The 27,654-nt window shown below is 31.0% G+C and overlaps 1 long non-coding RNA gene across 1 annotated transcript; it reads right to left on the minus strand.

The window, feature by feature from the left end:
- Nucleotides 1-2,853: 2,853 nt before the first annotated feature.
- On the minus strand, nucleotides 2,854-4,284 carry LOC18103694 (uncharacterized). The gene is made up of 2 exons (XR_002976984.2): nucleotides 4,028-4,284; nucleotides 2,854-3,253 (listed from the first exon to the last, which is right to left on the minus strand). It is a non-coding gene; the product is annotated as an uncharacterized LOC18103694 (long non-coding RNA).
- Between the last annotated feature and the right edge of the window lie 23,370 nt (nucleotides 4,285-27,654).

The raw sequence follows: 27,654 nt of genomic DNA on the forward strand, positions 1-27,654 counted from the left end.
TAACCATCAACCCTAAAAACAAATGTCAAATGTTGAATTCTCACAAGCTTTATATACTTGGCCAAAATCATCATCTTCAACATATAAATCTTTCACATACTTAAATCATAATAATCTAGCATTTAAAGTTGAAAGAAGTGCATACCTCCATAATAGTGCATCAACCATTATAATTTCCTTGCCTTGCTTTTACTTTATCACATATGGGAATATTTTTATGAACTCAACCCAATTGACATGCCTATTACGAACCTTATCAGGAAAAATATCCTTAAAATCCTATAATAAGAAAACACAAACACTAAGAAGATAATGATCAAGGTCTTTAGCATTAAATTTTCATTCTTATTCACAAGTAAAGTCATAGACATGTTAGAAAAATAAGCTTATTTAATCTCACTCTCCTTTACTTAGAAAAATAAGTTATTTAATCTCACTCTCCTTTACATAAAAGTTAACATGTTTCTTTTAATTTTTTCCCACACTTTTATTTTCTTGCCCCTCCTTTCTTCTCTCATCTCTTGGTTGAATCACTACTAATTCCTATTTTGGCTAAATCTAACCTTCTCTCTTGGCTCTGATACTAACTAATATGAATCCTATGGATATAAAGATCTAGAAACTCATAGTCAAATTGACTTTTCCTCACATCCTCACAAGGTTGATCCCTTTTTTTTCTTCGTTTTCTCCTTTCGATTTCAATTGCTCTAAGGGATAATGGTACAAATGAGAATGTCTTCTCATCCTACTCGAGAGAATACTTATTTTTAATTTCATCATGCTTGGATTTTCTATCAAATTATAAAAGTCTCCTCAATAATAAATGAGTTGCATGCATAGGCACAAGATCATGAAAATCCTTATCCTTATATTTTCTAACTGAAAAAGAAATAAACATTTGCTTTGTAATTCTTACTCTCCACAATCATTCAACCATTAAAGTCTATAAAGTTTTTCATGTTTAATAGTGTTCAGATTCAATTTTCAAATAAGTGTAGTACTAGCAATATTAGCACAATTCTCATTATCAATAATCATAATACATATCTTATTATTTATTTGGCATCTTGTATGAAATATGTTCTCTTTATTTCTCTATATTATCCTTTTTAATATGAATGTTAAGTGATCTTCTAGTTACCAAAGCTTTCACCTCAATTGGATACTCAACATCACTACAATCCTTAAATGGTCGTATCTCATCATTTTTTAATGTCACTTTCAAATTCAATCTCTCCATGCTCACTTATAACCATAATCATTTTGTTTAGACATTACAAAACTATATGTTTACTCCTCACGATTATAGTTAGATGAGTTATTGGCTTTACCTTTTGTTTGTGGCTAAATCTTTCCTCCAAACATTATATGGTTCTGCTTTGTTGCCTATAGTATTTGGCTTTGATGTGGTAATCTCTTCTCTGCTATAATTTGACCTCTAAGCTAAAACAAAATCTAAATTATTTTCTTGGTATATATTGCTTTTCTTTTCAATTACCTCTTTATCTTGATAGCACCATATTAAAAATATTTTTAAACTCAACATAATATTACAAATCAACAACTAAGAATCTTATCATTGTAGCTTCTTCATCCTCCACTATATTAACTTTTATTATAACTTTTATTATAACAATCTTTATTTTCTTATGATAATCTCTTCCCCTCCTAAAATCCAAGAATAACTTTTTAATCTTGAATAAAAAGATCTCTTTCTCATTATTGTTTACATCTTATCCTAAATCTTTATGGATTTCTTTTTATTTTATTTTATTTTTCTAATCAAGTTTGATTAGAATAATAAGTTGGAATGATTATAATAAAAAACAAAATTAAATTATTTTTTTTAAACTTTCATGATGAAAAGGTTAAAAATCCTTCTCTTAAATCTAATTTAGTATTGCCCAAATCTTTATGCAAACTACCTAAATCCATCATCATTATCTACCCTTCTCTTGCCTAGGAACTGATCAATTGATCAAAACCTACAAGAACCTTGTAGTAGTTTGAGCTAATTATATCTTTGTTTTTTTTAATTAATCTACTTAATTTTTAATTTTAGTGACTGCTACTAAATTAAACCCTCACTTACTTTTTCTAGTTAACTTGACAAAAGATATAGAAAAATAGTTTAAACAATGAACATTGAAAGTGTGAATTAATATATATATATATATATATATATATAGACACACAAATTTACTCAACATATGAAGAATATTTTTAAACTCGTAATATTGCAAACTTCAGTCTATTCCATCAAATAGTTATAAATTCAATAAAGCAATGGTAAAAGCCAAAAAAATCAATAAAACTTCTTTTTTCCACTCCAAATAAACAAAAGTTCAAATACTCCTTCCAAATCTATCTTACTACCCAAAACTTTATCCAAACCACCTACTAAAGGATTCGAGCATCATCATCTACCCTTCCTGCTCAGGAAGGGATCAAAACCTACAAGAATTGTTTGCTAGTTGAGTTAATTATCTTTGCTTTCTTCTAATTAATCTCCTTAATTTTTAACTTCATAGACTGCTTCTAAATTAAAACCCACGCTTAATTTTTACTGATCAACTATGACAAATAAATAAAATTAGCTTCATTAAAGAACATTTTAAGTGTGAATTAATACACACACACACACACTATGGTGAACATTGACAAACCAAAATTTACTCTTTACCAAGGTTTTTGATAAAATTAATTTCTGTTGTACTCAAAAGCCCATCCTCTTTAACAAGAACAAGCGTGAAAACAATCCATACTAGCACTAGATCTCATATTTGGTGACCTGCAACAGCATGCCAATAAACTTCTTGTACTCAGATCGCATTATGTAGGATGACAAGCATATAAACAATGACTCATCAAATTATCTGTAATGTAGTTATCCAAAATTATTGATTCGGATAACAGATTTATCTGTTTTAAGTTCAACTCCCCAGTGGCAACAAAATTACAGATTTCCCTTCCATGAGAAGGAGACATCTCTCATATTTAACGGTGATAATAGACCTGTTGATACATGGATGACCAATAACAAAGCAGAAAATGAAATCGGTAAAAGGGTCTATCTTGCTAATCAGAAAATTAACAGGCAAATAAATTTCCCCGACTTGCATGTGATCAGAACTCGAGTTTGTAAACCATCAGCCTGGAACACATCACAGATCCCGGCAGACTTATAAATGCAGTCAGCATCCACTAGCAATAATAGCAAAGATAAGTGCTTCAACCGAGGTAAGTCAGTTCCCTGCGAAGAACAGGCATGGTAAAGGGAAAGAATTGAAAACTAACTACTACAAACAGCACAAAATAGATTCAAACAACGATTAAAGGATTAGTCCCAGGCAAAACAGTATACGAGAAACAAAAACCATTAGCAAAAGACTTGAGATAGAGAAGGTTGAAGGGGTTATGGGTTTAGAGCTCCCTTCAATCCAAAAAGGGATCTAACATTAGGCAATAAAGCTCCTGAGATATGCAAGCCGCAAACCTATCCTTCAGTTGATAGATAGGACTGTGGATCCATAGCTTAGCAGCTTAATCTACCCAGCAAGAACCTCTATTGGACTTCAAGGAGCTCCACTCCCTAATCCATCACCCATCTCAGCTTTAAAGATTTACAGTACCCAGCAAAACCCTAACACATTGACACGACTAACCAAGAACAGACAAAGAAACTCGTGCATAAACAACAACCCTAACACCATATTCGCCTCTATATATCAGTTATACTACAAATATATTTATAGATCTGATTGACCTCACTGTACATCTATCCTAACCCTAGAAAAGACGACATCTTAAAGGAAAAGCAGATAAGAGAAAATAAGAGAAGGGAAGAGGCGAGGGCCAAGTTATGTTCACTAATTAGTATTGAATCCATTGAAAATAAAAAGAAAAGGAAACAAGAAGAAAAGGATTCAAAGAGAAAGAAACACAAAACAGTTTCGACTTAGTATCTAAACGTAGATCGCATGTTTTCTTCATTCTTAAAGCCACCGGCTACAAGTATAAGACGAACCGGGCATCTGAAGATGACCATTCCATGAGAACATGACCTTGCGAGCAAACCCTACACCACTAATAATAGTTTATCTGCGAAGACTCTTCAATGCTACCTTTTATAGACATCTACAAATAGTAGAAAAAAACGACCTAGAGAGCCTGTTTGAACCACCCATCTACCCTAATGTCTAAAAACAACTATTTTTTAGCGCGGTAACCATTAAAAATGACCTTAGGTTAAAAGAGGAGGATGCCTTTTTTATAGTGGTTAGACTTGATTAATAATGGTGGGTCGGCAGGAGCTAGTTTTTTGCCTCCATCAAGAAAAAATCTGGCGGACACCGGCTTGTTAGATTCGTTGTCGTGGTGATCACATGCCTTGTTTGCTTCTGGTCACGATATATTCGTCCATTTTATCGATATCTTCGCTTGAATAAGTGCTTAAAACGTTAAAAATACACCATGAAACTAAACATAACAGAAAACGTATAAATTAACGTGCAAGAGAAAATCAATTTAAAGATTTATTGACAATCTAATAATTTTAAGATTTAAACTAAAGTAAGAATCAATCCAACTATCTTAAATTAATTTATTATTTACCATTTGATGTTTACAGTGTAATTGTTATATTGTTATTTAAGTTTATTTATTTTTTTACAAAAATTACTCTTGATAAGGAGGAAAAAAATTGATATTGAAAAAAAAATAGTTTAGAAAGACAAAGGTTATTGTTAATGTCTTTAACATTTTTTGGAATAATTTTTTAAAATAAATAATTCCAATAAAATTTTAACATTATTTTTATTTAATAAACATATTTTTTTAGTTTAAAAACACAATTTTATTTTAAATATATTTTGAACAGGCACAATTTTCCAAGAAAGCAAAAAATGCTGGCGAGATCTTTAATTTATTTCCTCCTTGTATCTCTCGGTTCAAAGCACAAACTTAAGGTTACTTTTATGTATGAATGGTTTGATCTCTTTCTTCAATGGCGCTGTCTGCCATGGATGTGGGATGGGAGTGACCATCATGGTCCTGCTGATGATAGATGTGCATGTGGTTGGAAGTCCAATTTTTTCTCTTTCTTACCGCTCCATGTTTTTCACGGGGTGTCATTCTATTTGTGATTTCTCAATCAACGAACATAATTTGAGTTTTCTTCTCTTTTTGTTAAGTAAAAAAAAAATTTAACATAGCATATAAATTATTTAAAAAAATAATACAATTTGACGAGTTGTGAGACTCGTATACAACTCGTGATTCTCATATTATATCTATAACACGTGAGTTTCATGCAAGAGACGTGAATCCAAATGATTTATAACCTTATCTCTATTTAAGCATTTTGGGATTCTTTTAACAGGTATGAATGAAAATCTGTATTCTAAGCTCATGAAGATATATAATAGAACATAAATCCCTCATCAAGATGAAATATGTGTTGAATGAGGATGGTGTTTGGATTCTTAAAGATAATAGAAAAGCACAAGTTGAGGAAAAGCATGATGTTGATGAATAAGAACATGATGTTGACAAGGAACATAATATTAGTAGTGATGATGAGTTTAAAGCGATGTTTGAGACACCACCAACAGCTTCCCCGCCGGAAAAGGTTTCTATGAGTATTTGGACATCTAGGATGGAAAACCTCCTAATACTCCTTGAGATGAATGTGCATCATCTTATAAATACTCAATTGTATATATCAGCTATTCAAAATGAAATGGTAGGTGACTTAAAGGACATCAAAAGCATGATGGATAATCTTCTCTCTCGCTATCCACCACCCTAGATTGTGTATTAGAGCATATGCATTGTGTTTTTATGTTTTATCCTCTCTTTTTTAATTTTCTTCTTGTAATGGATAATGTATTATTTTAAAGATTATACAATGAACTTCTTATTATTTTTTATTTTCATTACCTCTCTATTATATGTTTTTTTTTTATAACTAAGAGGGAGAAAAATGTAACTTGCATGTGTGCATTCCGTTGCAAAAAAAGAAGAAGGAAAATGTGCTTAATAATATATGCATACATTTAGATGGAGAAATCTAATGCACATGTTATTACATTGCTTAGATTGTGCTAAATTGTTAAAGTTTCATATATATTGCATTGCAAAAGATAGGGAGAATTGTTGACATTTAGAGTCACATATTCATGTTTTTATATATTTTGATGATAATAATAAAATGAAAAATGAACTAATAATATTCTTGGTTAAGAATAAGCTTTAAACAAGTTTTATACGAAGAACATATCAATAAGCATGACGGATTTCATGAAGAAATCAATCAGGAAGTCCGAGAAGAAAGAAAAGTCGAGACTTAGATTAAATATTCATTTTAGTGCTTATATGTAAATCTTTATATCTTATTTGATAGCACAATTAAAATGAACTTACAAACTTCACTCTGCATGCATTAAATGAATGATAGTAAAATATAAGATAGACTGTTATAAGAATTCACCTAAGTTAATATGATAAATCTAGAATTCTCCATGAACTGGTTGACTGTTTGGTATGATCAAATGAACCGGTTGACCACTTATTCATCGGTGATGAACACTTAGAAATTATACAAGAATCGGTTGATTAATTGGCTTGACCAATCTATACTAGTCGATTGTTTGAGCTATCAGTGGGATTATAATGACTATAAACATCTTATTTTAAAAAAAAAACATATATATACCTTCTCTAGTTGCTAAATTAACAAGAGAATTCGAACATATATCATATAAAATCTATTCTAAAAGCAAAACAACTTCAAAATCATCAATCCTTGATCATAATCTAATTTGTACTATTAAACCTTCATATCCTAGCACAAGAGTATTCAATCTCATTCTTACAACACTTAAACACCTTCAAATCCTATAAGTGTTATTTTGTGAGATATAGAGATATTAGAACTTAAATTGTATTATATACTCTACTAAGAAAGTTGTTGTGAAAAACAAATTCATTCTTGTAAACCTTTGAGAGTTAGGTAAAAACTCGTAGAATTGGTGAGAGAATTTCACCAAGAAAAAATCATGAAGATGACATATCTTCAAGTGGTGTAAAAAGCTTGGTGTGGGTTCATCAAATGACTATTATACTCTTGAACTTAGAATAGTGAAGGAATACAATACTTAATTATGGTTTGATACTTGAGGTCTGGATGTAGGCTTACTAAACTATGTAAAAAACAAGTTTGTAAATTCTCTCTCTTATCCCTTATCTCTTTACTTTAAGTACTTTAATTGTATTGTTGGTTATTATATTTAATTGAAGTAATTTGCATTAATTATTGAATTTAGTGATACACCTAATTCAGCTCCCATTAGGTCTTTAGTTGCCTCAATCCTATAACAACAGAAACTCATATAAAATAGAGTTCACTTAAGTTCCAAATTACACTCGAAGGATCACACAAGCATCACAAGTAGCTGGTCCATCTAGTTTAAGTGGTAATACAAGCATTAGCATATGAAATTATTGATATGAAAGCTCGGTTAAGTATGACATTTTCTTCATATTTTAATGGAGAATCATAATCAAGTGATGATGAAGATGACTGTTATATTAATAGAGTTGAGAAAGATAAGAAAGACAAGGAAGATAAGAAAGACCATGAGGATGAGGATGTTGAGCTTGTCAAGCCACTAAACCAACTTATGACACCTCTTACTCTTAAACTTAAGTATGTGAGTGAGTATGCCCAATATGTATGCAATGACTAGGTTATAAGTCATAAGTATTAATGATTATCAGGTGATGAATTGGAAGTTGGATAAAAATTCAAAGACAAGTTTAATTGTATTACTGTAGTGAAGCGGTGGCATATTAAAAATTTATTGCAGTACAAGGTCCAACATTCAACTAAAACTTATGTGCAATTAGGATGCATTCAAAAACTAACATGTATATGGTATTTGTGTGAGGGTATCACTAGAAATTTGATTCATAAGAGATCTCAAAATTAAAAAGATCACATACATGTCGAAACACACTTATTTTAAAACATCATCATCAGATTGACTCATATATCATTGTTGAGGTGATGTTGACAATTATAAAAGATGATATAAGTATAAGTATTGTAAAAATACAAGTTATCATGGAGAGGGATTATCAACTTCACCAATATGCTAGGATGGATCTGATTTGTGGTTAGTAAAGTTCCTACTGTATTACTTTGATATAGTTAAGATGTATTGCTCTAATCATATAATACGACAGTTTGACCTATCTCGACACATCCCAAATTATATTGATATCGGTGATGAGTTACATGCGATCAATCATCAAGGTAAGTTGGAAGGGAAATGACTAGTGATTCATGTAACTTACCTAAATCTTTGGAGTACCTGTATAGATCGAATATTTAAGGAGTGACATTCAACAATTGTTTAGATACATATATAAGATGATATTTATCAAAAATATACCGATTTATTGCACCTATATGGTCATATTTTCCAAGGTGTTTACATAATTCGATGCATTATAAGTCCTAATATTCAAAACATAATTGATTGGTATGCAATATGTTTTTTCTATATAACATTTATTAAATATTGTTAATGTTATTATATATGATGAATGTTAATTATTTTTTAATGTACGTATACAGATTCATTACTTATTATAGGAAGTTTAGAGAGCAATAATTGTTATCTATATATAAAGGCATCGATAAGAAAGGACATGTCATGGCCAACACTATGCTTAATTTGTGCTCTGATGGACTTTAGGAGATTGAGGAGACTAAGCCTCTTAAAGCGGTGTTAACAGAAGATAAGATTCCTTATCATGAACAAAAACCTATTATTAGGGAGGTCAGTCCATCCACAAGCAATTCAGGCTCATCCACGAGCTAATATGATTTTGGTGTTAACCCCTACATAGGCTATTAGGCTCTTCCTTAAGCTAGACTAGTTAAGGGGGGGTATAAGCTTGTTTATGAGCACTTCATGCCCACCATGAGCTCTCTGGACTTGTTCACGAGTACTTTAGGTCGGTTTAAGTACTGGGGTGATTTTTAAATGTAGTTAGATTATATGATTTAATGTTATAAGAATTATGAATTTAGTTTAAATTTAATAAAATGTGAAATGTGTTTAATTGTGAATTGTTAATTTTGATTAATTATGAAGTGTGTTGGTTTTTTAATTATGTTGGGGAGGTGAATTGTAAATTGTTTCTGAATTATGAAGTATTATTTCAATTCATTTAGTTAACCATCATATTTTTTAAATTTGTTTGACTAACCTAATAGTTAATTTATATTAAGTTTCAATAACCATTGTGCATGCTAATTATGTGATCTCCTCGTATGTTTTAAAATGAATGATTTTTTTTTTTTATGTTTTTTTCATTTTTTCTTTGGTAGTATAATTTTTTTTGTGTGTTTCTTATCCATTTATATTTCTAGTGCTATGCCTTAAATGGATTGATAAATATGTATGCTTATTCTTCTTCAACTACCATTCTTAACAATGTCATGACTGTCATTACAATAATTTAAAACACTATTATTATTATTACCATTGTCATCTTATCATTAATATAACTATTATTACAATCTTTACACCATTATCCCTTCAGCATCATCATTATCACAACAATAATCCCACTATCATTAAACAATGACTTATTTATTAATGTTGCTACTATTTTAACTTAGTTGTAACTATCACCACTAATACACTAACAAATAAGTTGGCTACCAATAACCATCATTGGGATACTATCACCCAAACCATTTCTTTAGCTATTATTATCATTATTATTTTGTCATTTCTATAACCAATTTTATAACCATTATTGCTATTTATTGTTGAACAAAAAAACAAAATAGTAATATATATTTAAAGTTTGTGTGTGTATTAAATGGTAAAATTATAAATATTATATATATGTGTGTGTTATACTAAATTCAAAAAAATATAAATATTCTGCATGTATATTTATACAATATAAATATATATCACGAGATTAGAGCTGGGTTGAGTTTTTGATCGGGTTTGATAATATTCATATCATATTCATTACTCATTGAATAAGATAACTGTAACTATTCAAAAAAAAAAAACCTATTTCAGGCCGGTTCAAGTTAATTCTATCAAGTTCAAAATAAATTAACATCCCAAATTGCAATCATTTTAAAGCTATTGATAGAAAATAGCTTATGTTATGGAAATTGTTCTTCTTTAACACATTCAAATAATAAAATTAACTATTTGTTATTTAAAAATACAGTAATTAGGAATTAAAATAAAAGGATCCTTGATACCTGAAAGTTGGGACGGAGTACATCTAATTTAACCACTAAAATATTCTCTAACTTCACGTATTAGGTCATTCGTTTGAATTGTTCAGTCATCCAAGGTGATATTCCTCTTCTTTTTTTTTTCTTTCTTTCTTTTCAACGAGTAAAATCTAGATCCAATACATTGAATCACTAAGTGGTTGCTTTTATTAAAAAGAAATAGAAAGCTAATTATGAAAACCAATTACGAACACAATTTCAATATAAATAGAAAAAAAAAAAAGCTAATTACGAACACAATTTCAAAGTTAAAATTTCCTTCTCTCTAAGTAACCAATACATTAAAGCAAATTATTGTGTATGGAACTCCGTATATGCATATCCTCGATTTTTTACTTTCCGGTTAAAATATTAATAACTCGAATGGTTGGTTTTTATTTTTTTTAAAAAAATTATATTAAAATAATATATATATATATATATATATATATATATTAAATTTTTAAAATTTATTTTTAACATCAATACATTAAAATAATTTAAAAATAAAAAAATAATTCAAAATAAATTTTATTTTATTTTTTTAAAAAAATAATTTTCAACTACAAAAACAAATTGAATCTAAATCTAATATTTAATTCCATGCTCTTGTAATTAATATTAACGTGATCACGGTAGAATATTTTTCACTTAATCAATCCTTTTACTCTTGAATTGTTAAAATATCATCCTCCTTCCACCACAATTGTTAAAACAAATGGGAAGATGAGATCTTATTTTTATTTTTATTAGTGCAATTTTGATGTATTTGATTTTCAATAAGATTCTATTTGATCAGCTAAAGTTAAATGGGATTTTTTTTAATATTTTTATTTTCTTTCACCCAATACATTATTTATTAGAAATGAAGCTGCTTTTCATATTATATTAGGGTTTTTCTTTCACCGAATAATATATATATTTATCTCTTTGACATAAACTAGATCAAAATATATATTTAGTAATGCGGTGAATAATATTTTTATAAAAATATTTTTTAATTAAAAATATATTAAAGTAATATTTATTTTAAAAATTTTAACATTAACCCATGAAAACATTAAAAAAAACTTAAAAAATTAATTTAATAATCTTTTTAAAATAAAATAAAATAAACATTTTTAAAGACAGATTTAACTGTAAGAACGAACACACGGGTAACATTATATTCCACACGATATTCAACAAAGAAGCGCGAGTCAGAATTGCCGAGATAGTGGGTTTGGTTCGTTCAACGACCTGGAACAGAAGATGGGCTATATTCAATGGAATTGGCCACGTGTCGGTTAAAAGTGAATGAATGGTAGGTGTTGAAAGCAGGATTTTGATTAGACAAAAGGGACGTTGATGTGACGGAAAAGAGACTGGGGTCCACCCCCCATCATATCCTCAGTCCCACGCTAACCTACCCTACCTAGCTGGCTGGGCGCTGCGCCCGTGCCTTTGCTAACGTGCGCTTACTGTACATGCGGTGGTGATCTTATGGGGTCGATCGTATTGCATTAGAGTGCGTCAGACAGCAGTTTATTTGCCACGTGATTTTGGTTATTAGTCAAAGAAAACATTCAAATACACGAGAATAGTCAGTCAATTAACAAAATTTCTAATGGGTGGAAAAATGAACTCAAAAGTGGGCCTAAGTGTGTTCCAACGGCTTTATAGAAATTTGAATTTTTTATTTAAAATTATTATTTTTTTAATTTTTGAATTTTTTTAATATATTGATATTAAAAATAATTTTTTTAAAATATAAAATATTATTTTAATACATTTCTGAAAAAAAAAACACTTTGACAAAACAACGGTGTCAAAGAACTTTCTCAACCCAATAACTTAAATTTTTAGATAAGATCCAGTAAATGAGTTATATATTTTTTAACACACCCCTTTAAGTGAAAATCTTTTGGGCTTAAAATTTGTATAGGCTCATATTACTTTGTGCTTAATTTTTATCAAATAAATAAGAATGATAAGATTTGAACTCGTGACTGCTTGATCATCAAAACTCTGATATCATGTCAAAGAACCAATTCAACCCAAAAATTTATTTGGCAGTGTGGTTGCGGTTACTTTTCAAATAACTTTTTGTGTCAAAATGCATGCCAATAATATTTTTTTTATTTTTTAAAAATTATTTTTGACATCAGCACATCAAAATGATTTGAAAACACTAAAAACATATTAATTTGAAGTTAATAAAAAAAATAAAAAAATTTTAAATTTTTTCAAAAGTATTTTTAAAACGCAGAAAAAAACAGACTCTCGTTAAGCTATTAGATAAGATCTTAAAATATAATTTATATTATTCTTTAACAAATATAATCACATTTTTAAACACTCTTTCTTCACCCCTTTGTTGTTTTGAAAACAAGGATAAAGTACATAGTGATCCCTCAATTATTATGAGATTATCAAACAAAAAAAATCCAATTGAATCTCCTATTACTAACCTTTTATAGCTATTTCTCATAATTAAATTAATGATCAAGACACCATCATTTATCTTTTTAAGACAAATAGATCCTTATTTATCATGATTTCAAAGGAAAAAAAAGAACTTTTTATTGTTAAAATATTTTTATTTTACATAAAATAAGGATTTTCTTAATTATAATTAAGACTAGATGACTTTAAAACGCATATTTACCGAATATAAAAAATAAAATGTCTTTATATAAAACGCATCCTAAAACGGAAAAGAAAAAGGAAAAGAAACGGAAGGCAGAGTAACTGAGGCCTAAAGGAAGGTAGAGGAACATAGTCTCAAAATCTAGGCTAGATCTTAAATTGTACAGAAGATATGATCTCTTGTCTCCGAGTGCCTTATCTAAGAATAATTACGCAGACAAAAGTCAGGAGGTCGCGCGATTTGGTAATAATCGTCTAAGGCCCGCACTATACTATGCATCGGATAAAAATAAATTCTGTATGATAAAACGAATTTACACTAATTTTTTACCGTGAACTCAAAGTGTTATATTTTAACAGAATAAATTGAGGATTAAAGATATTAATAAATGGTAAGGACATTTTTTAATATTAACTAAAAATTAAGTAAAGAAATTGAAAAATGAATGCAGATTAACATATTTTATTTTTTTATTTAATTATATAAAAGTGTTTTAAAAAAATACTAATTTAAACTTCATTGAAACTAAATGATTGGTTATAATAATTCCTTCTTTCCTTTTTTTTTAAAAAAATATTACTCTTTTTATGTTTTTTATTTAATAAAAACTGAAAAGTAATTAAATAAATCTTGGCGATTTCAAATGAGGGTAAGAAAAAAAATCTAATTAAAACCATTTTATCTACATTCTTCTCTTGGTATTTTTCTTGCCATAATATATGTTTTTTTATATAGATTTTGATAGCGTAAAAGTAGAGTACATGTGTTCTGTTTGAGGTATTATTGATGATCATTTTTTGTCTGCATTTATTGATGATGTTTACAAACATAATGATGAGGTTTGCAATGTTTAAAAAGTAGGATTGTGTTTATTCTTTTGTTGTTAAGAATTTTTTTTTTTATTTGATGTTGTTTTTGAAGTGTTTTTAAGAAATATTTGATGTAATAAAAACTTTTTAATTAAAATATTTTTCACATAATAATTTTTTAGCTTTTGTTAGTTTAGTTAATGCATTATGAAGTAATATTATTAATTCTGAGTTTACAGTTCGTTCATGACTAATATATATTTTAAAAATTCAATTTTTAATTCAAATTACATGAGTATATAGGCTACTAGGTTTTGGAAGATTTTGAAGTTTAAATATATTTTTTAATTTTGATGATTTGAAATTATTTATTATTTTTAATTTAAATATATTTATGTTTAGTAGTGTGACTTGTTGGAATGAAAAAAAAAAACATATTTTAGATGTCAAAATGCTAGTTTGGAGAGCTTGACAGCTTGTTGGGTACTAGGAATTTTTATGGTTGTTGGGCAGTGTTCTTCGTTTCTTGGAAAAAACATTATTTTAGCTTTATGATTTGCACCAATTTTAGTCCATTTATTTGCAATGGACACTTTGTTAGACCTGATTAGTCAATAATCTAGAGTTTATTTGCATCAATAACAAGTTTTTAATGAGTTTTAATCTTAGGGTTTCGGTTTTGAACCGAAATTCATTTTGATCAAATCATGTTGATTCTTTGATAATTAAAGTGAATAAGTGTCTAATTATCGATCATTGCATAATTTCCAACATATTTATATCCTTGGTTTGATCGTATCTGGTCTGGGTTAGGGTTAACGTTGTTGGGTTTGAGGTTAAATGTTCTTCGTGTTTTTTTTTTATCTAATCCATTTTGGCCAAGAAAAGTTGTGTTTTTGTGTTTTTGTTTTTTGGAAGTTTAATATGTTTTTGACATTGGTTTTGTTTTTGGAATCTTTGGTTCAATTTATGATTGAACCAAATATTTCAGGTCAACCTGGTCAAGTTAAAATCAGGTCAAAGGGTTAAGACCTTGTTTCACTTGCAATTTTTTTGCTAAAGGGTTTTTTGGTTTAAGAGTGTATTTGACAAATACTCATTTAGACCTGTTTTGACAGTTTTATTTAAAGAAAAAATGAGTTTTTACCAAACAAAGCCTAAATAATAATAATAATTTTTTTTCCTTGCATATGGCCAAAAGTCCTAAAATTATTTAAGAATCTTTTTTTTTAAGAAAAAAAAATCTAAAATGTATTTACATGTTTTAAAAAAGATATTGCTTGGATTTTACAACAAGTTTGTAAAATTTCAAAGGATTTTGACCTATAGTTAAAAACTATTAAAATAATTGTTTTTTACAAGAAAATATATTATTCACTTTTATTATAAGCATAAAAACTTTAAAAATGATTAATATAAAAAATATTATTAAAGATAATAACTTATTACGACTCACTTTAATATAAGAATAAAAATACATGTATGAGGTTAATATTCAAAATATTATTGGGAATAATAAAAGTCATTCACTTCTAATATAAGGATATAAACCACAAGAAATTTTATCCGAAATATTATTTGAAATGACGCAATGATAAGCCTCAATGATAATTGATGATATTTCACAATTCTAGATCAAGTTCTTGACCTAGGAAAGCAGAGTTTGTTTATCATAGAAAACCCGTCATAATAGGTTGATAAAAATAGAAACGCCATCAGACCACAGTAAACAAAGAAAAACAATGCAGCTTACCTCAAGTAAGACATATTAAGGCGCTAATATATTCTCTTTATACAACTAGTCCCTTACCTAGAATATCTAAAAGACCAATTAGAATTCTAATAACCATAATATTAGGTGCCGATTTCTTAACCAATCAAAGACTTTCCTGAACACGTTTGGAAAGAGCCGCTGCTACATCTCACTCCCGTAAGGAGGGTATGAAAATGAAAATCAAATATTATCATAAACTTATTTTTTTTAAATATTTCAAAATTGAAATGTTTTTACAAAACCCATTGCAGCGTATATACTCAAAAAAAATTTATTTTCCAAACTCTTGAATGTGAACACTAAACCTTGTAAATCATATACATGAAAAAGCAATATATACTTTTGAATGACCATACTTTAAAGTTTTTCAATACATCAAATACTTGACATCCCATAAAAAACATATAATTATCTAAAGTTATATTTAATCAAGAATTTAATTCACAAAGATATATAGGACCATATTTTTAATGTGGATGGTCATGTAAAACATACTATATCATGACATAAAATTAGATATAAAAAACATGTCTAAATAATACATAAGTAATCACTTTAACATCAAACTTTTGGCACATAAAAATACATGATCCAATCTTTTACGAAAAGCACAAACATTATTACATAATGCTTTCACTTATTTAAATTAAACTACGAATACAAAGTTTTTCAAATTAGAAATAGTTTCTTCTCCTCCAAAATACTTGCAATTACAAAGCATATGCTCTTAACCATCACTATAATATTTATTCTCCATCTCTCTTAGCTTGTCAATGGCTATAGTGATTGATATTTTTCATTTTCTTATATTGGATATTTCTCGTGTAATAGTCTTTTGAAAGTAAACATTTTTCAATTTACAGTATAGTCTCATCAATCGATTCATGCTATTGAACTTCACTCCTTGATTCATCACTTGGTAGCAAACATCATTTGTCTTCAATTCCGTCAACACATAATACTTTAAGACTGTAGAGGAACAAGAGGTTTTGTCTTCAAACTGTTATTTACCCCCACTAAGATTTTAAGGCAAATATACTTTTAGGATTTCCCAAAGCTAACCGACATACTAGGATCAATAATTTTAAGTATGTTTGAGAGTGTGGTTGCAGTTGTTTTTTAAAATGTTTTTCATGTTAAAATATATTAAAATAATATTTTTTTATTTTTTTAAAATTATTTTTGATATCAGTATATCAAAACGATCCAAAATATACAAAAAAATTAATTTTTAATAAAAAAATTTAAATTTTTAAAAATACGGCACAATCACATTTCTAAACACTCATTACAGTTATTACCAAAGAATATTTAAGAACAGATTTATAAACAAAAAAAGAGGAAAAAGAAGATTAGGTATATTTAAAATACGTCTCTTAATTATATGCAAGCAATCAGTTAATAATTCAACTGTCACTTTCAAAATCAAGTCGTGAGACTTTTCAAGAACCTAAAAAAATCTGGTGCCACCTATTCTAAATTTGGTGTTGTCGTTTCTCAATTCAATTCCTTTGTCTACAAGTTTTGATTTTCACTTCTTTCAATTATATTAAGATGTTTTCTCAATCAAGTCGTGAGACTTTTCACTACTGTTTCAGTAAGAAATTTGGATTTTCAACTTTTATCACTTCTTTCAATTATATTAAGATGTTTTCTACAAGTTTTGAACAATAAAAACATCTTAGTAACGTTTCCTTCTCCTTGTTTGTGTCATTAGTTTTACAAGCTAAAACCTTATTTTTCAAGAATGTCTTCATTACTGCAAGAACGCCAACTTCTTTTGATTCCTTTGTAGCTGTAGGAATTGAGAGTTTGCGTGACAATTTGTCCAAAGAAGAACCATTTGAAAAGGTTAAAGCTAATCCAAAATAATACTACTGAACAAGGACTCCACAATTCACAAAATATTGAAAAAATAAATTAAATTGCCGAGCACCCACACCAACAAATACGAAAAACCAAGGTTCTTTTGAAGTGTTACCACTCCATCTTTTTTTTTTTTTATTTAACGTGAGTGTTCGGGTCAGCTTGCGCGCACCTCAACTAATCCCACGGGCCTTGAAGTTAACGACCATGTAAACCTCCAGTGGCTATCATATGAGCAACCACAGGGCTCGAACCTGAAACCACAAAGAAAGCAAACCTCTTGGTCCCAAGCTCTTATCACTGAGCGACCACCTAGATGGTTGTTACCACTCCATCCTTGTATATGCAAGTGATAGATGTCATTATCGCCATATGATAATTTAATATCTGTTTCTCGACAACAGGCCAAGAATCAAAATGCTGTAAATCTGTCTTTGAGGTCGAGGGCGAGAAATTCTCATTATATTATAAAAAGACAGAACTTTTTGCCCTTTTTTTTCTCTTGTTTTCCTACGAAGAAGTTTGAATGCAAAATTATCAAGGATGATGAAGGATAATAGTATGAGTTTAGCTACAAAGTCGTTACCTACTCTATTAAAATATAGGTTATTATTTTGTTTTACCGATAAAATAATCTCTAATTGGTCAAGAATGATTAATTCATGACAGCTCTTTTCTAAAATTTATTAATTCACGGCCATCTACAACGCGTGATTCTTTGACTGCTTGCAAGCAAAGGGAAAACCATTCCCTTTATTTAATTCAAGGCATGAAATTTGTCATAAAAAAGATATCCTTTCAGCTCATTTAACGGCAGAGAAGCTTATTAGAGATTGAGATGGCAGGGGATGAGAGAGAGAAATTGTCTAAAGCACATCCAATGAATAATAGTGGAGATGCGGTCCACTGCTACGTGAACAACTCCTCAATTTAGGTACCCAGCTATAATTGCCAAATTCCCAGTTGTGTAATGAAAAACCAACAATAATTATTATTGATGAATATTACAATTAAAAAAACACTAGAAATGACATAAAATTTAATGTGGTTTAGCAATGTGCCTATATTCATAAGAATAAAAAGCTTTTAGTTTCATTATATATGTCGGTACTCATTTTTAGACCCCGCGTGCTAAAGATGGTGTGTACCCCTTTTGAACCAAGTGCAAGAGTGTAGCTCATGTTTGCTGGAAAATTGACAAAAAACGGAGGAGAAAGAAATAATTTTTCCAACCCTATTTGAGCTGTTTTATACTCTTTTTATCCTCCCTTTTCGTTGCCAAAAGCATCAGTTTTCTTAGGCTGATAAGGAGTCTTCATATAAATCCATTAGAATTTGCATTTTAAAAAAAAACTGATTCTGCTGCTGTCGCAATTTTTTATTCCAACTTAGGCTCTAATTCTAACTTGGTTTCGTACGATATCTGACAATCTTAGCTATATTTTGTCACTCATGACATGTTGAATAATTCACCTACACCTTTATTGGGTCCTAGAGGTCACTGTTCATAAGGTAGACTCTCAGTCAGATTTGGATGCTTGACATTGTGAGATCAAGAAAACCTTTTTGACCAACCAGATTCCTGCCAGATTCTGTTATCTAAAAGATTTTATCTCACTTCGAATCCTTCATCAAAGTTGTAGTCCTGAACGTGTAGATGAATTAGGGCTTTTGAATCGCTTGATTTCAATATCAGAAGCTCAAGATATTCCCATGTGAATATCTAATGTGAAAGTAGAGAATCCTACCGCGAGAAGGGTTTAGCCCAAGTTCGCAGGCCTGATTCAAAGGATTTTTTTGGATCAAGGATTGAATTGAGAAGTGCTAAAATGAGGGATTCAATTGAAGATGAAATCAGAAGGAAATTGGTTGGAACTGGATCATCATAAAATGATAGGAATTCTACCACGCCGGATAAGAAAATAAGACTTTGCAGCATGCACCCCTCCCCATCTAATTTCTTTCCTTTTTCTCCGCACAACCCTCCCCGTCTGATTTCTTTCCTTTTCTCCGTAACTTCCTGCTAGTTTCCATGATTCTCTCATTTGATTTTGGAGCTGCAGATCACGTTTTTGTGCAGCTATAATTAATAGGAAACAACAGCTTTTGACAGCTGCAAAATGCCATAAAGAGAAGAACCTCACCATCATCTAAATGGCTGGGATTTTATCCCTAACATAGATGGCTGGGATGATGTGTTAATGTTGGAAAGAAATCACTAGAATCAGCACATAATCAATGAGAATATTGTAGTTTCCTCATTTGTATTATTTGGATGCAAATCAGCTGGGATTTGCATCCTAGATTAATGCATTGAATCTTTTCTAATAAGAGCTGTGTATAGACTATATATACGCTGCCTTTACTGACCTAAAGAAGAAAAAAAAAGAGAAGGAAAAAAAGAGACAGAGGCAAAACAAGGAGAAAGAAAGGAGGCTTTTCTTTGATACTAAAAAACCTTCAATGGAACGTGAAAGAAAGAAAAAAGGATACAGAGCAGAGAAGAAGAAAAGAGGGGAAGAAAAAAAGAAGGAGAAAGAGAGAGGCAAGCAGCAGGAAAAACAAGAAAGAGCAAGAGAACACAGACTCCACCAGCACATCATAGCTTCAGCGTCAATGTTTTCGTCCGTCAAGAGGCACGCGTGAATTGTTTCTTGGTCTTTTGTTTTATTTCCTGCAAAACAGGATCTGCAGGTGTTTCTTCCCTAGTGTTCTAGCTGCGAGAACTTTAGGGACCCTCACGTTTTTTTCTCCTTTTGCACCTGCTGGAGGAAAGGATCTGCAGTTGTTTCTTCCCTAGTGCTCCAGCTGCGAGAACTTTAGGGACCCTCACGTTCTTTTCTCTTCTTACGCCTGCTACAGGAAAGGTTAGCCGGCCATGACTTTGTCTTTTTGTTTATAATAGAGCATGCTTTCCCAGTTTTTTTTTCTCTCTGTTGGCGTGGTGAAACAAATAAGGCATTTTGTTTTTAAGGTGAGGAAATAGTGGGGTTGTGAGGCACGGACATATGGTTTTGAGTTCAAAATTTCAGTTTCAGAACTTTGGCTCCCTCATGCATATGGGTTTCTTCATTTCCAGTTGCAGAATTTTAAGTTGATTTGGCTTTGAACGGTTTTTGTTACGAGTTGTTTCAAGCTTCTTGTAAATCTTATAATATGTATGATGGCTTGCTACTTTCCATTTTGATGTTTAAGTCTAATTGTGATGTTTGCGTTTTGCCAAAAAAAATATTTTCTTGTGTGTTGCATACGGCCAAAACCTTAACATGTTTTGAACGTTTTTTTTTTAAATATTGCAAGTTTCAAAAATGTGTTTTCGCATGGATTTTTTAAACACAACAAAAATTATTTTCTTGCATTTCTGGATTTTACAACATGTTTGTAAAACTCCAAAGGGTATTGGCCAATATTCCAAAAAAATACAAAAATCTTATTGTGGGGAAATTCATTTATTATTCACCGTTAATGTTTGGATAAAGAAATCCTAAAGGGATGAATATCCAAAATATTATTGGGAATAACTTGTTATTATTCACTGTTAATATTTGGATAAAAAAACCCTAAGTGGTAAATATCCAAAATAATTTTTTAGGAATAATAAGTCATTACACATCCTTGAAAGAAGCCTTGATTATAATTAAGGACATTTTAATTTTTGACTCCACGGTTTATGAGCCGTGAGAGTATGAAATATTAAGGCAAAAATAGGCTTTTAAAGCGCCCTGAATTTCCTTAGATTTTTAAATTTTTGTCCCTCCTGCTTGCGATTTATGAGTCACAAACTTCTTGAAATACTAAGGGAAAAATAAGCTTTTAAAGCACATGGAATCTCCTTGGATTTCTATCTTAATAAATTTAGTCTGAATCAAACACAGATTTCAAGAGATCTGTATTGGTTCTCCTTGGTACTTTGTAGACATATCTAAGGGTGTGATCCACATTGACCAAGGGTTCTTTCTTTTTAGACTTTCAGTCCAAGTTTGTTTATCATAGCAAGACGTATCATAGGAAAACTGATAGGATGAGAAAACACAAACACCATAGCAATTATAAGGCAAACCAAACACCAAGCAGCTTACCTTAAGTAGGGCGTACTAGGGGTGCTAATACATTCCCTTTACGCAACCAGTCCTTTGCCTTAGAATCTCTGAAAGACCAGGTAGGTTTCCTAGTGACCATAATACTAGGTGGTGACTCCCTTATTCACAAAAACAAAGAAAACCGAAATCAATTGAGGGCCGCTGCTACGCCGCGAGGGTGCGACAATACCGAAATAGGGTTACATGATATGTATTTATAGTAGATCTTAAATTGCTTAAGGAATCATAGTCGCCCAAGGAGTATTAATAATTTTTCCATAATCCTAGCTATATCACTCCGCTTTGCTTCACTTGGTACACTTCACCCTCTTCACTCCACTTTGCTCCACTTTGATTTCTATTTATGAGCCACAAACTACAACAATATCCACCTTGACGAATATCCACCTTTTAAGAGAAAAGTAGGGAAACCTCCACTTGGGATAATAGGTTAAGACGTCTCTCATTTAGCATCTGAAGATATTAATCAAGTTCAAGCAATCTTGAACTTATCTGTGGTAACAAGTTTTGTCAATATGTCTGCTGCATTATCAGAAGTGTGAATTTTCTCAAGCAACAATGCACTAGAAGCAACCAATTCTATAATCATGTGAAACCTCACATCTATGTGCTTGGTCTTTGCATGATAGACCTAGTTCTTTGCCAAGTTGATCACACTCCGACTGTCACAATGCAACTGAACTCCACTTTACCAAATACCTAGCTTTTTGACCAAACCTATAAGCCATAAGGCTTCCTTGGTAGCTTTAACCACTACCATATATTCTGATTCAGTAATAGATAGTGCAACTAGAGATTGAACCATAGACTCCCAACAAATAGGTTCTCCTACTAGAGTAAATACATAACCTATGGTAGATCTCCTATCATCCAAGTCCCTTGCATAATATGCATCTATATATCCCACAACTGAAGAATTACCCTGCTATCTGCTAAACATGATACCATAGTCTATAGTACCCCTCAAGTATTTAAAGATCCACTTGACTGCATTCCAAGTTGTCATCCTAGATTTGATATAAACTTTCTCACCACACTGACTGCGTGTGCTAAATTTGGTATGTGAATAAACCATATCATACATTCAACACCTCAATGCACTGGCATAAGAGACCTTTGGCGTATTTTTCACTTCATCATTTATCTTTAAGCATTGTGCAATAGATAATCTGAAATGATTTGCTAAAGGTGTACTCACTAGTTTTGCATTATCCATATTGAACATTTCCAACACTTTCTTAATATAGCAATGTTAAGATAACTATAATCTACTGGTATCTCTATCTCTGCGAATCTCCATTCCAATAATCTTCTTAGCAGTACTAAAATCCTTCATATCAAATTCTCTACTCAACAAATTCTTCAACTTGTTGACCTCACTCATACTCTTTGTAGCAATTAGTATATCATCAACATAAAGCAACAAAAAAAATAAAAGAATCACCATTAAGGATCTTTACGTAAACATTCATACTCATATCTTTTGAAGTCAATCTTGATCATGTAGGAGTTAAATCGCTTGTCCCACTGCTTCGGAGACTATTTTAGTTTATAAAGTGATTTTCTAAACTTACAGACCAAGTGTTCTTCTCCAGGTTGACTAAACCTTTCTAGTTGTACCATGTAAGTTTTCTCCTCCAAATCACCTCAGAGAAAAGCTATCTTGACATTTATTTGCCATAACTGCATATTAAAATGTGATACCAAGTTTAACATTACCCTGATGGAAGTATGTCTGATTTCATGAAAAAATATTTCATCATAGTCAACCCTTTTTCTTCCATGAGTAACCCTTTTCTACTAGACGAGCCTTGAACTTATTACCCTCATTTAATGATATTGTTTTTTTCTTTTTATACACCCATTTGCATCCTATTGCCTCTTCCTATCTAGAAGTTCAACCAACTCCCATGTCTGGTCTTATATAGAGACTTCATTTCTTCTTTCATAACACCCATCCATTTATTTTTATCTTGGTTGTGTAATGCCTCTTGAAAAGTAATAGGATCCCCGTTACTAGTAACAAGTGCATAAAGATTAAATCTTCAGAACCATACCTGATAGGTGGCCTGATAATGCATTTGAGCCTGCTTAAAGCTATACTATCATGTTGCTGATATTTTAAAATAGAACTCTTTGAATTCTCAATGGTTTCTTCTTTAATATGAGTATCTAGCTCTACTTGCACCTCATGGTCATTGTTGTTGTAATTTTTTGACACTTATTTCTTTTCTTGTTGAGTATGTTGCAATATAGTTTTTTTTTCATAAAAAAACATATCTCTGCTGATCACCACCTTATTTTCCTTTGGATCCTAGAGCTTGAAACGTTTCACCTCTTTTTGATACCTTAGAAATATACACTATTTAGACTTCATATTGTTTTGACCTCTCATAACTATAAACATACATATAGACAGGATACCCAAACACTCTCAAACTAGAGTAATCAATTAGACTGTCTGTCTATACCTCTTCTGCTACTTTTCCATCTAGTGTTGTCCTAGGTGATCTGTTAATAAAAAAAACATGTTATATTCACAGCTTTTTCCTAGAAATTCTTAGCAAACCCTACATTCAGCCTGAAAACACCTTGCATTTTCAACTATTATTATATTCATCATTTCTGCTACACCTTTCTGTTGTGGTGTTTTGCGTATTGTGAAGTGCCTCTTGATCCCATGATACTTACACAACTTTATGAACTTTGAATCTGTGTATTCAATATCATTGTCTGACTTGAGGCATTTGATCTTCATTCCTGTTTAGTTTTCTACTTTAGTTTTCCATACCTTGAACTTGACAAACATATATGACGTATGTCGCTTGAAGTACACCCAAAAGTTTTGTCAATAGTCATCAATAAAAATCATGAAATATATATATCCTTCACGTAATGCTATCCTTACTAGACCCAAAACTTATGTATGAACATAGTCAAGAATCCCCTCTGTCTTATTTGTGGTTGTCTTGAACTACACCTTATTCTATTTTCCAAGAATACAATACTTGTAGAAATCAAGTTTGTATGTTTTGATACCTTTCAATAGATCCTTCTTATGAATCTCCATCATCCCACGCTCATCCATATGGCTTAATCACATGTGCCACAAGATTGTGTTATCTGACAAATATTCTACGATTGCAGCTCCACCTATAACTGTGGTACCTAACAATCTATAAATATTTCCTAGCAATGTTTGTCCCTTCACCACTGCCCTATCACCTTTACTCATCTTTTAGTACTTTATCTTCATACTTGGAACTGAACCCATTACAGTCTAAGATGCCCAATGAAATCAGATTCTTTCTCAAATCTGGTATATGTCTAATATCACACAAAGTTCTAATAGAACCATCAAACAATTTAATTTTGATATATTGTTTTTAATAACTTTGCATGGATCATTTTTACCTATCAATATAAAACCAAAATTGAGTAATTTATAGCTATCTAACCAATCTTTATTGGGTGTCATGTGATAAGAACATGTTGAATCCAATATCTAAGAATTTATGGGATGATCTAAACTAGATGAAACAAAAAGCATGTCTCCATCGCCACTTTCTGAGTCTTCTTCCACTAAATTCATAGACTTTGATGAATCCTCTTTGTTCTCTGCATCCCTCTTCTTTTTCTCTGTACATTCTTATTTTATGTGCCTTGTTTTCCCACATTTATAACATTGTATATCCTTCTTCTTCCTAGATTTATACTGAGCTTTGTTGTTCTTTGATTTGTTCTGAGACTTGTTTCTCTCACGCTCTTGATTACTCTTCACCACCTGCCCTTTACCTTGTGAATTTTTATCACTATCTTTTTTCCTCGGATTAAAGCTTAACAGGGCACTTTTGATCTCTTCTAATATGAGAGTTTCTTTCCCCCATATCAGAGATGCAACCAAATTTTTATATGTAGGAGAAGCAAGTAGGGAATTCAGTAACATCAATACCTTGTCTTCATCGTCAAACTTCACATCAATTCTATTCAAATTGCTAATGATTTAATTGAACACATTAATATGCTAATTTAAATTTGTACCCTCTAACATCTTAAGACCAAACAATTTTTACTTAAGATAAAGTTTGTTCGACAATGACATGGACATTTATCAATTTTCCAGTTTTGCCCAAACTGCTGTTGGTGATTCCTCATCCATGACATGATACATCATGTCATCATCCAAACATATCCTGATAGTTGCCACAACCCTCGCTTCCAATTCCTACCAATCTATATCATTTATGCTTTCTGGTTGCTTTCTGTATAATGTTTTCACCATGCCTTACTGCACCAACAGATCCTTCACCTTCCTCTACCATAATCTAAAATTGCTTGATCCATCAAACTTGATCATGTCAAATTTTACATAAAAAATCTTTGACATCATAGACGGGTTTTGATACCAATTGTTGTGAACAACATGCAACAATTATTAACGAATATTGCAATAAGAGAAAAACTAGAAAGAACACAAGATTTAATGTCGTTCAACAATGTGCCTACATCCACAGGAGTGAGGAGTTTTTATTTTCACTATATCAAAATAGGGTTACATGATATGTATTTATAGGAGACCCTAAACCGTCCAAGGAACCCTAGCTGTCCAAGGAGTATTAATAAGTTTTCCATAATCCCAACTATATTGTTTTGCGTCACTCTGCTTCGGCATCTGCTTATGAGCCACAAACTACAATAAGTCGCAACTTCATAATTTCTGTCAAATGTTGCTTTTTTTTACTATGAATTAGTTCTTGTCCAAGCGGAGCAAAATGGATTTGAAGAGAAAATCTCTGTTTCAATTTATCAAGTGATTTCCTAAATTTACAAACCAAATGTTCTTGTCCAGGTTGACTAAACCTTTCTGGTTGTACCGTGTAAGTTTTCTCCTTCAAATCACCTTGGAGAAAAGCTATCTTAACATTCATTTGCTCTAACTACATATTAAAATGTGTTACCTAGCTTAACATTACCCTCATGGAAGTATGTCTAACTATAGGGAAAAATATCTCATCATAGTTAACCTGTTTCTTCTGTGAGTAACCATTTGCTACTAGATGATGTTAACATGTAATTAGCTGAATTAGAGGATATCTTTCCATAAACAAAAGGTATATTCTATAGGAGTTCTGAAAGGATATACATTAATGTATTCCTTTCAGAACAGGAAACCTGTAAACCACTATATATATATTTGCCTATTTAAGGCATTCCTCCAAAGAGAGAAGAATAAGAAGCACAGTTAAATAAAACCTACACTCTAAACTTTATCATGGTATCAGAGCATAGTTAAAAAAAAAAAATTCTTCTCTCTTCTGCCCTCATCTGGAATTGGTCCTGAAACAAGGGACTAACCATGAATGATACAAATACCTCTATAATTCTTATAAACCATACTCCAATCTCTATTAAATCACCCAACCTAAACAACTTACCCTTTGGATTTAAATTGAATGAGACAAAAATCTGGTCACGAATGATTGAGCTTCATGTTGCTGGATTGAACAAACTTGGCTACTTAAACGGACAGAACGCTAGAATGGAAGAAGGAAATTCTGGTTACTCAAGGTGGTGCATTGAAGATGCATTGGTGCGAGAATGGTTGCTGAAAACTATGAAGCCTCATCTCATCAATTTATTTATACACCTTTCATCAGCCAAGGAAATATGGGATAGTGTCACTCAAACCTTCTATGATGGGGCTGATGAGTCTCAATTTTATGAGTTATGTTGTAAGACCACAAGGACAAAATAGAATGGACGTCCAGTTAACTTATACTACACAGAACTTAACAGAGTCTGACAAGAAATTAATAAACGACGACCAATTAAGATGATGTGTACTACAAATCTTAGAACTAGACAAGAAGAAATTTAAAAAGATCGGATTTATGACTTTCTCACGGGACTAGATGAGGTATTTGACCTAGTACGCAGTGATCTCCTTCGCATGAAATTTGTTCCAGGTATTGAAGAGTGCTTCAATACTGTTCGACAAGAGGCTCAATGTCAAGTCACCATGCTTGGAACAAAAAACACTGGTGAAGGTTCTTTCATGGTAATGATTTCCAAATCCACTGCCTCCGCTAACTTTCGCACCCTTAGAGCTGTTGAGGAAGCAGAAAAAGATAAATTGCGCTGCAGTCATTGTAATGGAA

Source organism: Populus trichocarpa, chromosome 12 (assembly GCF_000002775.5).
Source record: "Populus trichocarpa isolate Nisqually-1 chromosome 12, P.trichocarpa_v4.1, whole genome shotgun sequence".
In the NCBI taxonomy this organism is placed as follows: domain Eukaryota; kingdom Viridiplantae; phylum Streptophyta; class Magnoliopsida; order Malpighiales; family Salicaceae; genus Populus; species Populus trichocarpa.